This window comes from Takifugu flavidus, chromosome 12 (assembly GCF_003711565.1).
Source record: "Takifugu flavidus isolate HTHZ2018 chromosome 12, ASM371156v2, whole genome shotgun sequence".
Lineage (NCBI taxonomy): Eukaryota > Metazoa > Chordata > Actinopteri > Tetraodontiformes > Tetraodontidae > Takifugu > Takifugu flavidus.
Genome location: NC_079531.1, coordinates 1,822,691 through 1,839,890, shown reverse-complemented (window position 1 = coordinate 1,839,890; position 17,200 = coordinate 1,822,691). Strand labels below are relative to the sequence as shown.

At 48.3% G+C, this 17,200-nt stretch overlaps 1 protein-coding gene across 2 annotated transcripts in view; it reads left to right on the top strand.

Annotated features, from left to right (window-relative positions):
- Positions 1-7,439: 7,439 nt before the first annotated feature.
- slc8a2b (solute carrier family 8 member 2b) overlaps positions 7,440-17,200 on the top strand; it is a 45,334-nt gene continuing 35,573 nt past the window's right edge. Inside the window, exon 1 of one of the 2 annotated variants that reach the window (XM_057048888.1) lies at positions 7,440-7,592. The gene's annotated coding sequence lies outside the window, so the exon portion shown is untranslated. The remainder of the gene's footprint in view (positions 7,593-17,200) is intronic. The other variant, XM_057048890.1, reaches the window with a different exon arrangement.

Genomic DNA, 17,200 nt, shown 5'->3' with positions numbered 1-17,200 from the left:
CCATGATTTTGGAACCCAATATCCGGTTTGTGTTGCACTTACTTGTTCGGGGAATAAAAACAAAAGACACCCCCGTCGATTTTTGTTAATCTACCGCAAAAGTTGTTTGCCATTTTATTAGTCCGTGAGTGTAAATGAAATCCGACAGGAAGGGTTACCACAGCAACAGTTGCCTTATCAACCCCACAATAAACACAGCACCTTGATAAAGGGGGCACAACATAGAGACAGCAAGTCTCATCAGAGCTGTACAAACCTTATTTACCAGGGAGCATTTGGTCTGTCCAGCTCAGCCTGCATCCAAATGGGACTGGATGGGAAGTTAATGGTGGATTATCCCAGTCTGATTAGTTCCAGACTGGGAGTGACAGGCCAGTGTCTTCTGGTGGTATTAAATTGGCAGAGATAAGGAGACCCCGTCCCCAGTGAGAGAACCGCAGGGGGACCCGAGTTAACCGTCGGCAGCCAGAATCACGCTGATTTCTACCACAAATCTGTGACCAACTGGGCAGGAATTGCAATTGTCCCGTTAGTTCAGTCGAAGCCGAACAGTTTGGATGTAAGGTCGCTAAGACCCTCCGGCCTTTAGGGTCAAAGAAAGATCCGTCTTACCCCGTATTTCTGTGTACCAGGTGACCAGGCCCTGTTTGTGATTATTACACAATCATTTAATTTAATTCAAAAAGTGCCAATAAAGGCAATAAAGCAAATATCAGCAATCACACCAATGAACCCCCAACTCCCACACACACTTTTTTTGTGGATTAATAAACCATCAATAATCCATACAAAAGCATCTGCCATTTTCATTTAATGTTGAAAATTTTATCATATATCAAATTCAAGTTTGGTGATTAACCCAGTAACCTATAAAATAGCTCATACTTATATATAGGAGAGAATGTGTAATGGCAGCATTATTTGTGTGAAACCAAATCACCACATCTTATATTGAGATCATCCTCCATTTGTTCTTTAGTTTGACCTCCAGGGGTCCAGGAGGAGACCCATGAAGCATTTGAAAACATTTCCACCTGAACATATTGCCCTTCTGATCATCACAAACCAAAACTGGAATCATCAGGTGACCACACCCTTCCCTCTCGTCTCAGCTGGATACAGAGTCTGTCCAGCAGATGGCGCTGTGGCTCCAAGACAGCGATGAAAACGGCTCCCCCTGCAGGCGAGGAGAGCTACTGCAGATTATCGCCCTGCAGACACACCCTTGTAACCCTGGCCAGAGCAGAACAGATGGGAAGCACCGCTGGGGGATGACAGATATCAGGAAAACACAAGTATGGATTTTTATTATGACACAAAACTGCTCACAAGATGGGTCTGGTGGGGTGGGAGGGGGTCGGACAGTGAAATGAATTATAGATGAGCTGCTGCGTTTTAGTGTATTGTGTCAGCGGCTTACAGAAGCTCGGTGTGTGTGTGTGTGTGTGTGTGTGTGTGTCCCAGGGTGACAGGCTGAGAGTGAAGTGCTCCACTGAGCTCATGACTTACTAGGAAGAAAAGGCCTGCAGGTCACACACGTCAGGCATTAATCTGCCTCAGCTCTCAGATGAGGAACAGTAGAACAGCATGCAGCTGCTCCCCAGGATATTTACATGCGGGGATAAATCTATAATTCATCTGGTAAAATCCATACCATGTCATTTTTCCACCCTCTATGTCTCCATGAGGAGGCAGAGACGCAACGTCAAGAGGAAAATATATATTTTTTAATAAAACTCCCCTCAGATGCAACAGCTCACATAATTGCTGGTGGGGAATTTAATCAGAAGCACACGAGTGTCAACTTAATTATATTCAAGCAATACTCTCCTCACTTTAGTTTAAGAGCAACAACAACAAAGCATTTCATTGAGTTTAACAGGCGTCCACGGGGATTTTGAAATTGCAGAGGTCTAAATGCGCACGTCTGCTCTTGAAATACGTTTTGCTTTCATCAAACCCGTCTGTTCCTGGCAGTAGCTGGTGCAGGTTCCAGCTGCTGGAGCGTCAGAGTCAGCATCTGTCTGAAAATCGATGCCAACAGAGATGCTGGAGGACCAAAAAGTGCAGGAGGATCCGCCGCTCATATTCGTAGGAGTAATTGTTGCCTCGAGCCCGAGCGGAGACGTTGACCTTAAGATTCCCTCGGGCAGCATCACGATGCTGCAGACTCCTGTTCTAAGCTGACAGAGTTATGTTAGGACACACACAACGTCATGAGGAGCTGCTGAGACGGGTCTGGTATCTTCGTCTCTGCTGCTCCCACAGGTTTACGTTCATGGTGAGGAAGAAGCCAGGTCACATGACCCTGCCAGGCAGATGTCAGGTCTACCTGAAATGCCCACAACTGCACAGAAAACACCGTAAATCAGAAGAATTAGGTCAAATGAAGTCTGATTATTGAGACAAACGCTTGTGAAGTCCTCACTGGAATAAGAGCCACCTGCTCACGATGCACAGTTTAATAGATTAGACAAACCAGGTGTTTATGTTCAATGTATACATCGCCTTCTAGTAACGTGCGCATGCAAAGACTGAACTCGTCGGGGCTCCTGGTGACGCTCCTGAGAGGATTAACGGACGTCTGCTCACGGATGCTCTTTGATTTTGGATAATTCATTGAAACTGGAACCTGCAGCCGCACTGACGATAGTGGAGATTTGTGTCCGACAACCGCAGCAGCAAAATCGTTAAAATCAATTAACACCGAAATACGAATTCAGCCATTTTCAGCTGGCGGTGAATCGCAAAAAGCTCTGTTGACACTTCCCGACCCTTAAACCCCAGTCATTGTTTAGTTTTTAGGGGAATTTTTGGGTCTGTCCTCGTGGACGCTGCAGAGCACCAAAGTGGTGAGGAGACAAAGACTCGAGGAGTTTGATGCGATCGTGCTTTATGTAGTCGGTGCAGCATCCGTCTGCAGCCTCTCTCTGCAGGTAACTTCCTCCTTCCTCCTCCCTACATCCCACCGCTGGGCCGGCCAGCAGGAGCTGCCAGCAGCGAGCGAGCGGTGGATTTAAAATTTCAGGTATTTGCCTCCACATCAAACGTTTCCCAGCATCTCTCGGCCTCGTGGTTTCGTTTCACGTCGCCCTGTCAGTCATTTATTTATTTATTTAGCCGGATTCCACTTTTAGCTGGCGTGGTGTGAAGCTCCGTGTGTGTGTGTGTGTGTGTGGTGTGTGTGTGTGTGTGTGTGTGTGTGTGTGTGTGTTGTGTGTGTGTGTGTGTGTGTGTGTGTGCGTGTGTTTGAATCCTTGCAGACACACAGGACAGAACTCGGCGCTGGTCACGACGCCTGTACTGTCACAGGCTTGTTTCCCTTCTCCCTTAATGGCGGTGACAGCACGAAGCCAACAAAGTTTAAAGCCTGACCGATGATAACAGCCCCCCCCCCCCCCACACACACACACACACACACACACACGCACGCACGCTTCCTCCTCTCCTCTTGTACCAACACGTAACAGCACGTCTTTTTGGAAATTCAGTACAGCTAAAGCTGAACAGGAATCAATAAACAATTTTCCTTTGGTAGAGGGACACACACACACACACACACACACACACACACACGCACACACGCACGCGCGCGCACACACACACACACACACACACACACACACACACACACACACACTTGTCTTGCATCAACAGAAAGCAAGAAGCACACAGGTTGCTATGATCACGACAGCAATAAAGAGCCTGGTCAGGGCTGCAGATGAGCAGAAATATAATTAAGGGCTCAATTGATGAGCTCAAACATAAGCGCACTCCCCCCCCCCCCCCAACTCCCCCAACCCTCCACAATCCCGTGTTATCTCAAAAGCACCTTTTGTGTTGCCGTCCACCGCCCCCCGCCTCCCCCCACCCTCTCAACAACGTCACTACACTCCATTCAGGACAGTTCAATGATTCTTAAATATGTGGTGATTTGTATTCCGGGAGCTGAGTCCCAGATTCCCAGAGGTCAGGAACAGAGTGGGCAGCAGCCACAAGAGCAATTCTATCGAACAGGTCAAAACCAGCAGGAAAAAGATTGTAAATTGGACTGAAGAGGAATGAGAAATGGAGAGTCATCTGCTGGTTCCTGGCTGTGGGTTTTATTTCTTTTATTAAATGTATGATTGGGATCATTCACTTGTGAGAAACTAAAACCACAAACTACAGAAATAATCGTGTTGATAAGCATCAAAATAGTCATGCAAATCCATTTTTGAAGGTTTTATGATTATTTTTAGGAGTTTCTCTGAGAACAGGCGGGTGTGCTTCAGCAGTTATTTCCAGTTTTGTTGTTTCTAAATCAAGCAGATGTGATTTAGGCGTCAAAATCTCTCGGGTCAACCTGCTCGACAAAAAACAAAACACTAAAGAACCACTCAGACAGCCCAGCTAATGGAGCTCTGAAGGACAAAACCCTCCCCTGCAGCCTTAATCTGTCATCCCTCCTTTGTGCAGCCGTGGCTGAGAGGTCGATGGAATGATTTCCAATAGAAGGCAAAGATCCTCCACTTTTAACTTTCATCTCTTCTCTCCCTTCTGTCCGCAGCTCTCAGCCGTAGCAGGAGTTTATTCGGCTTTATTCAGCTTTTGCTTCATTTCTGTGAGGCTTTCCGTTGTCTCTCCCCCATTCTGTGTCTCTGTCTCACCTCCTGTCTCCAGCTGTCAGGTCTCCGGGGGGATCCTCAGCCCACTCACAGCCTGCTCACTGGCAACGCCAATTAGAACCTCTAAAATAAGTTTGCTCTTCCAGAAGCACTTCAGTTAGAGCAGGAAGGTCGGCGATGATGTTGTTGGTATGTTGTGTTTGGGTTCTGCTGGGCCAGAATCACTCCTGACGTTGGTACCTGGGATTCATAAAAGCTGCTTGACAGTGAAAACAAGAATTTGCCACTAATGCCTCCACAGTCCCATTTGTTTTGCCAAGCCCTCCACTTCCCATTAGCTAATGTCGGTAACAAATAAGAACAGGAGCATTCGCCTGAGGGCAAGTTTAATTAGTCAGTAAATTAGTCAGTATATTTAAAGGGGTAGTCATGTTCACTAGTCCGTGTAACCTCCATCGCAACGAAACAGCAGAACAATCAGTACGGCTTGAAGTCAGCCCATGTTTTCTCCAAGGACTCAGCTTCTCACAGGACTTTTCCCCCTGATTTTCTAATAAAACTCAGCATTTATACCCCCCAACACAAGCTGACAGCTGGGCACAATTCAAGCTGCTCAAGTGAGCAGAGCAGAAGAGAATGAAGAGTTCTGATCCGAGCGAAACAGAACTGGAACCAGGGTGGGTGTCACGATGTCCCTGGCACTAACCAACGCTTCGTTATGAGCGAATATCCCTCAAAAAAGACACGTGTGGATTGGAAGGTAAATGGGTCCTGAAATAAGCCCCTGGGGGATGCCACAGAGCGACGCTATCACAGCTACCACCCATAGACAATAAGCTGCGCCACTGCTAACATCTGCAGCCATCAAAATCCCATTTGAGGAATCCAGGACAGATGTGATATCCACACATGGCTGCTTCTGTTCAGCACACGGAAACACAAATCAGCCTAACCGGCCCCCTGCTGCACACAACCCAAACCAGATCAGATCTCTCATGAAACATCTGAATCACAGCAAACTTTTCTCCTCTTGGGGTTTTCTGGGGTGCACAACTTGTGAGACACTGCACGCGCACTATCGGGGGAAAATGGTGAATTGTCTGACATTAACCTGTTTCACAGATGCGGTGGAAATGGCAGTTCTCCTCTTCCAGTCACGCCCAGACACGTTCGCTGACGGAGCACCTGCTGGCCCACACTGGAGTAAGCCTGAGACAGATTGCACTTAATGTTGCTGATGCTTCCTGGTTTCTTCATCTCGTTCTTCAGTTTCCAGCTGAACGGACTTGGTGGGCCGCTGCTGTTGAGCCGTGCTGCAGTAACGATGGTAATTGCTGCCACGCTCCATCTCAGGTCCAATCACACTTGATGTTGGGGCCCACAGCCGAAGCTCTGGTGCCTGCGTGAGAGCGCGTGTCCCTACGTCGCGCTGCATGCTGAGCTGTTATTCGGTCTATTATGCCTATATAGGCTGACAGAGGTCTTCATCCATAGGCAATTCAATGCAGCATCTACAGAATTCCTTCAGCACCGAGTGGTTCCGCGGTGAAGTCGGGACCCTAAACACAGAAATGACCTCCTCTGGCTGGCTAATGCTACATGCTAATGACCGCATGAGCTGGAGACTGTGAAGACTTGATAGTTCTGCAACGCTGAAACTGAAGAGGCCCGATCACCCTGGAGAAGGTGAGAACTGGGTCGAACGCTGCCTCTGGATCACCAGTCACATCTGGCCTTGTCAAACCGGACACCAGTGCCGAGTCAGCGTTTTCCCGCTCCGCTGCACTGATTGAAGCCGAGTTATTGCATGTTCCGTGTCCGCTCCGTGGTTTTGATGAACAGCGTAGAGGATGCTGCGCTCCCTGAAACAGCATCATGGGAAGAGGTTCAAAGAAACAATCAAGCCCCCAGCACACCGAAACCGAAGGCGGCCATTTCTCCGCATGAATAAATGAACACCCTTCATATGTGACGCCCGCGTCTTCGACCTTGCAATGATTTAATGACAACATATTTGTGGAGCAGTCTCTCACTGGGGCCTGTGTCATTTGCATAAGCACAACAATAGCCTGATTTTCCTGTGCTCCTGCAGCAGGACTCCATCACATTTCTATACAATCGGTGGAAAAAGGAGCATCATTCCTGACAGCAAGTGGAGGGGAAAGAAGAATCTCTCTAACTTGTGTCAGAATGATAGGAGCATAGTGCAAGGGTTCTTCAGCCAACAACAGAAACCAGCATAAGAGATGCACCGATCTTCAGGACTGTAGCACGTTAGCGCGTCTACATCGAGCCGGTATTTCCTGCCCGCTCAGCGAGCCTTCGTCAGTGAGAACTTAGCCTGGAACGCTGCAGACTGGTTAAAGTAATTGAGCCTGGTCAATACTGTGATGAATGCCCCGTCCTCCTCTAATCCTCCCATCACCCTTAGGATCCTCACCACCCTCCACCTTCGGGTTAGGAAACGGGGAACCTGCGCCAGGTTTTCTGATGTACGATGTGATGTCTCATTCGAAGGGCTTTCAGGGCTTCATAGAGAAGATGGCTGACAAGCCTCCTGTTACATCCTGTTGCACAATCAATTTTCAATTAGCTCCTCTTGTCCTCTCTTAATTTCCTTTCCTTTCCTTTCCTTTCCTTTCCTTTCCTTTCCTTTCCTTTCCTTTCCTTTCCTTTCCTTTCCTTTCCTCCTCATGTTGATGGTGTCCTTCATTTCTCCTTCAACCATCCAATCTTCCCCGTCCTTGTTTCCTTCCACTCATCCTACCATCCGTCCGCGTCCCCGAGGACGCACCGCGCTCTTCGGCACCCCGCCCGGTAACGCACAGTGTCTGTGTGTCTGATGAATGACCGCAGGGAGGGGGGGAGAGAGAGAGGGGGAGAGAGAGTTGCGGTGGGGACGGAGCTCCTAACGAGGACAGTTTCCTTTCCAGCACCAGATACTATGCGCACTGCTTCGAGCACAGTCGGGCACTACGACAGCAGGTAAGAGACGTTCCTTTCCAACTTCTGCTCTGTTCCGCGACATTTTGGCGGTCTGCTGCGCGCACTTGCTGGTGCGAGCTCCCGGAACGACCCATGCGGGGGTCTGGCTGCTGCGGTTCCAGCCCCGCACGGCCATGTGGAGCTGACTCGTGGTCCCATAAACCGGCGAGAGCGCGTCTCCGCGGACGCTCCGCAGCCTCGCGGACGGATGGATAAACGCACCCCTGGTCTGTCAGGGGCGCCTGGTTCATTTTGGACGAGTTTCTGGTTTAAATAAACCCGATGCTTGGCAGCGAACGTTTCCTCCGTCCGTCCTTGGAGCGGCTCGGTGTCCTATATTCCTCTAAACTTTGGGAGCGTGAGTGAAATTTTAAGCATGATGCAGGGATTTTTTTTTCTTCTTTTCTATGGGATGGACACAGGGGGGGTTGGGGCTGCAGCCTGCCGCCTCCATCCACAGTGCCTCTCAGTTTAATGAGCGTTACTGGCCTGTGTTGCCCCGGAGGGAATCTGTGCAGTCTGGGAGCGCCGCTGTGTTGTGTTCCAGCCCGAAGATCTGCAACCCGGTGGCTGCATGAAATAATGCACGGGGGGTGGGGGGTTAATTATAAATCCCCATTCTGGCTTTTATATGAATCTTCAAACGTGACCACATGTTTTGTGCTTCTGACGACCTGGTACTTGTTCTGGTTGTTTTTCTTCCCACCCCCCCTACCCCTCTTATGAAACCCTGCAAGGGAAAGGGAGGCTTCTCCGAGACAGTGGACGCACAGGGCAGCACCATAAATAGATGATAGTTAATGCGTGCAGTGTGTAATCTGGCAGCAGCCGTCCTGATGATGCCTGGAAGGCTGCAAGTGCGCTGCTGCAGCGAGGAGAGGAGCGGGGATCCTCCTCCTGTGCACAGAAGCTGCAGCGGGGCTTCCCTGGGCTTTTCCTTGTTCTCTCTCTCTGTCCCTTTTCTGGGGCTTCCCTTGTTTTTACTGCGCCAGTATCCAGCCCCTCTCCAGTCCACGCCTCTCTACCCATGTTGGGAGGCAAAATAGACAGAAGCAATTGTAAGATTGAGAATGCTAAAATAAGTAGAATCTGATTTTTGACCCCCCCTGTTGCTCTGACCCCGGCCCCTCTTTCCTGGCTCTCTGGACGCTCATTTGAATATAGAGGTCTGTTTGTGCGTGTGGTATTTTCCCATGCGGCCCTTCACACACCGCTGCCAACATCTTTAGCCTCCTCTGAGCCACGTTCATGTTCTACTTTACCTTTTATATTGGCTAATAGATTATTCATCAGCGTTCCTCCTCTTAGTCTCATCTTCCTCTCCTCCATTATCTAGCAGTTCTTTCTCTCCCTCTCACTTCCTCCCGTGCTCTCCCTCCTCCCGACCCCACCTTTTCTCCCTGTCTCCGCTGCATCTCGTCCTGTCATCTCTTCGATGGATTACATTTCACAACCATGAAGCATTTAGCAGATTCTCGTATTCCCAGTCACACGGAGGCACGTGTCCCCCTGTATTCTGCATCCTCGCACCTTTATTCAGCCCCAGGCCATCGTGCAGCACCTCACACTCATACATTTAGAAATAACACTTGGGAACAGCCTGCAGCAGCGGTCAGAGAGGCTCGTTCACCCAAAAAGATGCAAAGTTAAAGTCCCCAGATCTAGAAATCTACATTGTTCGAGACAAACTGGCTGGTGTTGTCAGGGCACTCTTTCTGTGTGTGTCTCCATCTTGTGCACCGATGACTTTGATTAAAAAATAAAAATAAATAGGGGCCAATTAAAAAAACAAAAACAAACAAGCCCTGAGGAGAGTTGAAATAATGAATATGAAAGTCAGTGTTTAAATCTGCACCGAACAAACAGTTGAGAGGCTGCACACGCGGCTCCGGTAAGGTGAGACAGACTTCAGACAGACAGGTCGGGATAGAGTGTTGCGTCCGTGTAACATAGATTAACCGACTGCAGGCTGTGTGCTTGGGCGCCGTGGGGAGAATAACTGCTGCAGTGGCCTCCTGCTGAGAAGCTGCTCCTCAGTTCTCGCGCAGTAAACCCGGCCTCTTAATTTCTTATCAGCCCACGTTCTAGAGGATCAGGCGTAAGAGAACCTGGAAATGGAGTTCTGTTATTTTGCATTGTGCACTGTGTTTCAGGGGGCAGGATGAGCTCCATTGTGATTCTAAGAGGGTTGTATTTCACCTTTGGTGCTAGGCTCTTGTATAAGCAGCAGAGAAATGGAGACACAATTTCAGCGGTTCCTCTTGCTTCTGGCATCAGACTGCTGCCACTTCACTACTAGGTTCATCCCTCTTTATCCTTCCACCTTCTCTAGCTCAAATTAGCCGCGACGCTAACCGCTGAATTAATGTGCTGCCCTCTCACCTGCCCTGCTCTCCGCTTTATCGCTCCTCTAGAGTTGGTGACCTCTCTCATTCTCGCTCATCCTCATTCTGGTCCAGGGCCACAGACTCGCTCATTAATATGCATGAGGATTACAGAGCCCAATGTGTGGTGAGAGCTTGTTCTGTTTTACCCGGAGATGCAGTTTCAGAGAGCGGACTGATATTTCAGAGGGTTCTGCGCCCCCCGACCTTTGTTGCATCACATTACCCACAGGGGGCAGTTTGAGCAGGTGAGAAAATTTTTGCAGATTTCCTTTAGTGGATTAGGGATAATTGCTCTAAAATTAAAACTAAATGTTTGACTCTACTCATGGGAAAGTCATCATAATCTCTGATCACCATTTAATTGCATGATTTAATAAGATGTGGTAAAATGTAATCTGCATGTTTGCCCAGATTTTTAAGCGTGCTGCAGGAGGGAAACTGATGAGATGTTTCAGCTCCACTATCAGCTGCAGGACTCGACTGTCCTTCCTCCATTTTGCTCCTCTATCTATCATCCTCTTCTCTTTTGTCCTCTCTTCGGTTTGGCTCCACGGCTCATCCATTTGCCACCATGCTGCATCTGACATAATACCCATTTCTTCCATACTTTGTTCATTCCTCTTCAAAAACATCTTTCTCATCCATCATCCTCGATTCTCATCTCTTCTTGCACCTCTCATTGTTCCCAAAACACAATCCCTTCAGTTTTATATCCCATCCTCTGCTTCTTCATGGTTTTTTTGTGTTTATCCTCCATTCTCCTGTGTTTCTCCCTCCTTCTTCACCTCACTTCCTCCACCTCTTCCACAGATTTCTCTCCTCCTCCTCCCCTAAACTCTCTCTTTTGGTTTTGTGTGTTTACTGTCGGTTTTACGTTGTTGGCCTTTTCTCATATTCCTGTATTTCTTTTTCACCCATCCTCTTAGACACACTCTCTTGTTCCCACACCCTCTTTAATCTGTCATTTTTCATTGCTCCTGTCAACCTCCCCTCGCCTTGGCCCCGTCCACAACCATAATTTCATCGCTTTCCCTCTTAAACTCTGCTCCCACACTCACCTCCCCCTCCTGTCAGTGACTTCTGTTGTCATTGAAGCTGTAATCAGTCCTGTAGCAGCAGCGCCGCTCTGACTGAACGAGAGTTTGTCCACTTTCAAGATAAAATAACCAGATGTCAGATGTTCCTATTCAATCTTGGTTCATTTTAATGAATTGTTTGCTCCTGATTAGTTACTCACATAGTTTGCACAAGCACACACCATTTTATGTTGCTGAGGTAATGGCTATGATACGTTACTTTAGGGTGGTTATGTGGTTTTAAACACAATAAATGTTGATTTAGCAGCAGCCTCTGCTTCATCACTCCCTCCTAATCCCGTTCATCATCCTTCCATCTCTCCTTCACACATCATTCGCTTCAGAAGCTCTTCTCCCCCATCCTCCATTTTTCCTCCATTTGATTGACAACGGGGAAGTGAGCCCGCCCCCCTGTTTCCTGCTTCCTCTGTGATGTCACGCGGTGGCCCCATGCAATCCCAGGTTGGTGATGGTTTGGAAAGAGGTTTGGCAGCATTGAAGGAAGGTTCACACGTACGTTGATCTACGTTGAAGTGACACCACCGTTACACACGTTTGCACGCATTATGTCTGTGCGTGAGCCAATAGGGGGACAGCTGGCGGCACAGTTCTTGGACTGGGACCAGTGGCCGTATGTGGGTGGCCCTGTGGGGTGCACTGAACCCTGCACACACTGTATGTTCACTGTGCGTGTGTGTGTGTGTGGTCATGTTGGAAGCGACTACTGGAGAGACGGGATGGCTCGGGATGGGCGCCACGGCAACAAAAATGACGCTTTGAAGGAACGACCACATTAATGCTGCGAGTCAAACTGTCCTAGAAGGACCAAAGTACTGCAGCAGCTTATAATCATGAGCAGCTTTGCTGCTACATTTACATTTAGAAATAGAAAGTAAAGAATGCAATGCTCCAGTAATGACTGTGAATTGTTCCGCTGTCGCAGCGCTCGCCACTACTGCACATCGCATGTTTTCTAAACAGTTTAAATATATTTAACCCCACACGCAGACTCGTGTTTAGAAGTAAAGAACCCAGCAAGTTAAAATAAGCGCGCTAGATTTACACCGTGAGGAGAGCAGAAAGAAGACAATTTCTTCTGCCTCTTCTAAAATAGGAAAACATCTCCTGCAGTGTTGATGCTCGCAGTATGTGCCTGCGTGTGCGGCACCGTCTGAGGCTTATTTTCATCATTTACCCCGCAGCAACAGCAGTTAGGTTTAATTAATTGAAAAATCACAGTATTGGCTCCGGCTGGAAGCTGCAAATTGATGATTCAGACCCTCTAACATCGTGGCGTGATGCTCCAGGCAGGACCATCCCATTTTTTTGTCCAGCAGTCTGCTTTCACTGCTGTAGCGGTTCTATTTCAGTTCTCCACCTTCACTGTCTCCTCAGAATCAATTTCCATTTTCAATAGTTCTGTTTCGTTTCCCGAAAGACACGGCAGATCCTTCTGACTGCGTGACCTTGCTGTGGCGGCGTGTGCCAGGTGTGGGTGGAGAGAGCCCGGTGAGCCTGGTGAGCCCAGCTAGAGCGGATTAGCTCCGCGTCAGCAGTGTGTAATGTGTCTCTATTGTGTGGTTATGTGGTGTTATTAGAGCAGGGATTTTGCACGATGCTGCATTACGTTAATTAAAAAAAAACCCAAAAAACGAATCTACTTCACTTTGATGGACAGAAACTTCTCATTTAAGAAAAACATTATTGTCATTAATGCTTTGTGGAGGTTTCACTTCTCATAGAATCCACTGTGTGAATACAGCAGAGGGGTGTGTGGGGGGTGGAGGGGGAGACGGGGGACATCTGGCTGTTTGGGATCAAGGAGACGAAGGTGTTATATAAGATGTCAACATCTCCTGTGTTCTAATCTCCCGGGTCGTTACCTGTAGGTTTTATCTTTTATTTAAGGCACAAATGGAATTCTTCTGCAGTGCCACATCGTTGTTGTGGAGTCTCACACAGGTGTGTATGTTCTGTTAGAACCTTGTTAGAACCTGAACACGGCGGTTATTTCCTTTAACATCCTGCACAAGCTTGTTCTTGTGACAATCAGAGGCCAGTAAAAAGAAAGTAGGGCCACCAGTGAAGAGCTGGAAACCACATATATACGATAATGTGCGTTTAAATGAGCGTACAGGCATCGTAATAGGACCGACGACCAAGCTGGAAGGAGATGAGCCGACTGTGAGCTGAGAAACCAACGGTGCAAACTGTTTCTGTTGATGTTGTTGTCGGTCCTGCAGCCTGTCCATCAGGACCACTTGGTCCCCAAAGGTTAGGAGGAAATGCTGCTCTGTCACGTTGTAACACGCGGCTCACAGGCAGCACGAACACGCTGCAAAGTCACACTGGACTCGCTTCTTTTTCTTCAGTTTTGCCTCTGCCTCCACACCAGGCAGGTGTCGGGTCGGCGGGCAGGTGTCGGGTCGGCGGTCAGGTGTCGGGTCGGCGGGCCTGGCCACTCCTGATTCAGTGTTTGTTGTCCCTCTTGTTATGCGGCCTCGTTCTCTTTCTAAGCCTGTGTCTGTTCCCTGTGGCCCCCTCTATTTTCCCTCTGTCACAGTTTTATCCCACCATCCCTCAGTTCTTTTCAGAGTGTCAGGCGGAACCCAAAAGGCTTTGTTTCGGAGCGCTGCAGCCTGGTACTGAGTGGCACTTATAGTCTCACCCCTGCTCGCTCTCTTTCAGCCTGTGTCTCTCGGCCATTTACACCGACACAAACGCGGCAAAACCGACGTCAACACTGACAGATAATATTCTCTTGCATCCCAGAATACAAACTAAGCATACAGTTTAGGCTGAACCCTCGTCATCATCTCTTGACCTCTGATGTTTCCTGTGTGCCTCATCGGCTTAATGCAATTTACTTCCTATAAGAAGCGGCTGCAGCCGACTTTCTTCAAACAGATGCACTCGATAAATAATTAAAGGATTATTTAAATGGGCGACAGCCCTGCCAGAAAGCTGCAGGGGCTGAAATGTGTCTTGTTCTTAGTCTGCAAAGCTGCGTTATTTTTTGGCAGCTCTGAATATCTCAGTGAATATTGGCTCTCTGGAAGTTAAAGCAGTGCGCGAGAGCCCCCCCCCCCCCCCCCCCTCCCAGCCGGAACTCAAAAAGAGCAGAATCGTGAGTGATTTACAGAGCGGAGCTGCAGCGTTGCAGCAGAGTCTGACAGCTCAGCGAGCTTACCTGGGCAACAGGGACGGAGCTGAACCTGAGGGAGATGCTCTTTTCCTTTTTTGCATCTCTGATTTGCAGCCAGGAGCTGCGCAGAAACACTGACACCTCCCCTTGTTTTCACCTGATTATGACTTGTTCACTTGTGACTGTTTTCTGGGTGACGTCCTCATGCCCAACAGTCTTGAACGCACCACCGGATGCACAGCAGCCGTGCGTGAGGAGCGCTGGAAATGAGTTTGTTTTGCTCAGTTACAGAGGGTGGATGGCCCGATCCTTCCTTGGTCCATTCGTACCTCGGTTCATTATTATCCCCTTCAGCTAGTTACTGGAGCCGTCTTCATGTTATCAACACATGGGGCAAACCAGCCCTGGCTGTAGGCTCCTGAGTGGAATAAAATCAGAAAATATAGCAGCCTGTTTGGGTTTTGATTGATTTGCGTCTGATTTCTGCCTCCGCTGGACGGGATCTCTTTCATCCTGTGCTTTATTGTAGATTCAGGGCTGACTCCACATTCGGGTTCATGTCGATGTTTTTATTTGCCCACTTAGGCTCAATCATTTAATTCACAATACAACTTTCCCGCTTAAACGGCAAACTCAAAGCAGCTCTGTTTCCTCGGCTTCTCCACTTTTCAGCCCTGCTCTCAAGTCAAAGCTGCCACAGTGTCTAGGTTTCCATCAGGACATCCATAATTTATCACCAAAGGTTCAGACAAGCTGGGCTGTGCTGCTCATGTGTACAGAGCGTGTGTGCGCATGGGTGCACGTGTATATGCATCTGCTGCACCAAACCGAGGTTCTGATTACCAGGACCTCGGCAGGAGATTGTGTATAAATGATTTTGACCTCATGTTATTAACCTTACAGGTCTTTTACTGGTGCACAACATGCCTATTTCATGACATGTAATTCCACTTCCAGGAGAAAGTTTAATTTAGAAGATATTTATGCGTGTGTGCGCACCCGCCGGCGTGTATATTTATTTTTCTATTCATGTCAGAAGATTGTAAATGATGACGAACACATGGACCTCTGAGAAGTGAGGGGAATCTGGCTGTTGTTTCCAACTAAAGGGATCTTTAGGAACTCTTCCAAAGCAGCTGATCTCCCCGATGGCGTCGCTCTAATGTAAAGTAAAACAGATCAAATGTGACTCTATCCTCCTCTCTGTAATGTTCTTCACTCAAACTGAAGGAACTATTGACCGCTCTAAAAGCTTTGTGGTATGTTTCTTTTTTCTTTAAAAGCAGAGAAAAATAACGATTCCTCGCCGGCAGCAGCTTAGTAATAAATCTGTTGGTGCTAATCCAATCATTAGCCTCATTTACTGTAATGATTCTACATCCTACCAGCAGCATTTGGACAGCTCATGTTGTTGAGCTGCATTAAATTAATAATGACTCTGTTTTCCTTTGTGTTTGAGTTACTCCGGTGAGAAGAACTTGGCCTCACGTGGGGAGGGGGTGGGGGAGTTTGTATACGTTTGTGTGATACCTCAAAGCGTATATAGGCCAGTTACATGAATATATATGATTTTAAATGCAGCCTCACGTCCGGGCTGCGTTTGCTCTGTTGTTCTGCGTGTGTTTGAGAACAATCCCATTTTTCAAGCTGCCCGACTCATCTCCTCTTTGAAAAAATCGCTTCATTGAAGTGAGAGACGTGTGCACGACCACAGCCTGACGAACCGCCGCCGACCTGTCACAGATTCGGCAGAATTTATGACGGCAAGTATTTCAAACGTGTCAGACTCCGGCTGACACTCCTCGCCGCCTGGGGCGTGACGGTGACACGACTAAACAGGAATCCTGGAGATCGATGCGGCCGGGGAGCTTTAAAAGAAGTGAAATGTGGAGCTGGGAAAAAAAGGTGCTGAAAATAAAGACGACGGCGTTTCTGCGTGAGCCCCCGTCTCCTCCGTCTATGCCCCTTTTCCTCTACTCACACTGCTGTAATCTCTCAAAGGTACTGCAGCAAGGAGAGCATGCTATTGACAAGATGAACAGGCATGTTGTGCCCTCTGCGTGACCTTCAGATTAAAGCCCACCGAGGAATCCAGGGGCTGAAGCTCTCGGTATTTTCGGTGTGATTTGAAATGCCGTGTTTGTGCTTGGGCCTTGGCCAGGCTCCATCCTATCTTAAAGAGCCCATCGTGCCAAATTACTCTAACAGATCATTTTGCTCCGAAAGTGCAGGGTTACCTGTGGTTCCTAGGGTTTCAGAGAGTTGAATGGGAGGCAGAGCCTCCAGTTATCAAACTCCCTTTCTGTGGAACCGGCTCCCAGTTTGGGTTCAGGGGGCAGACGCCCTCTCTGTTTTCAGGATTAGGCTCAAACCGTTGCTTTTGGACAGACAGGAGCAGAAAATCCTGCACAGTCAACTCTTCTGGCCACAGAGCACGGCGCTGCTGTAAAGGGGAGGATTCATGACTTAATTTCCACGCGGGCTGAACGCCAGGCAGCCGCGGGGTGTTTTATGTAGTGAGGGGATCTACAATGAAAAACAAAATCACTGTAAGGGGTTTAACTACTGCTGTCTCAGCTCTAACAGATGAGATGCAGGGGATGTGGTGAGGAGAGATAATGGAATGCCAGGTTCGCTTCCATCCCCGTCGCCAGGGAGAGCCAGAAGTGTGGTTTGGTGAGATAAGATGGTGGCTGCACCCTCGGCGCACCTTCACCTTCTTACCTTGACTCAACTTATCCTGTCCAGTCACTAATCTCAGCTGCCACGTTGACGGGCGTGCACGTGCTCCGCAGAGGTCCACACCCAGAGTGAGTTAAGGCACCGTGATTTCCAGTTGTAGTTCCATAAAACATGAACCAGTTTGACTTCCTTCAAATATGAGTGAGTAGTTTTATCACCTACATGAATAATAATGGGGCGGGATTTGTTATTTAAGATGCTTTTAAGAGCTGTAATAGCTTTCAGATTGGCAGCTGGACAGACGTCCATTATGTCTTC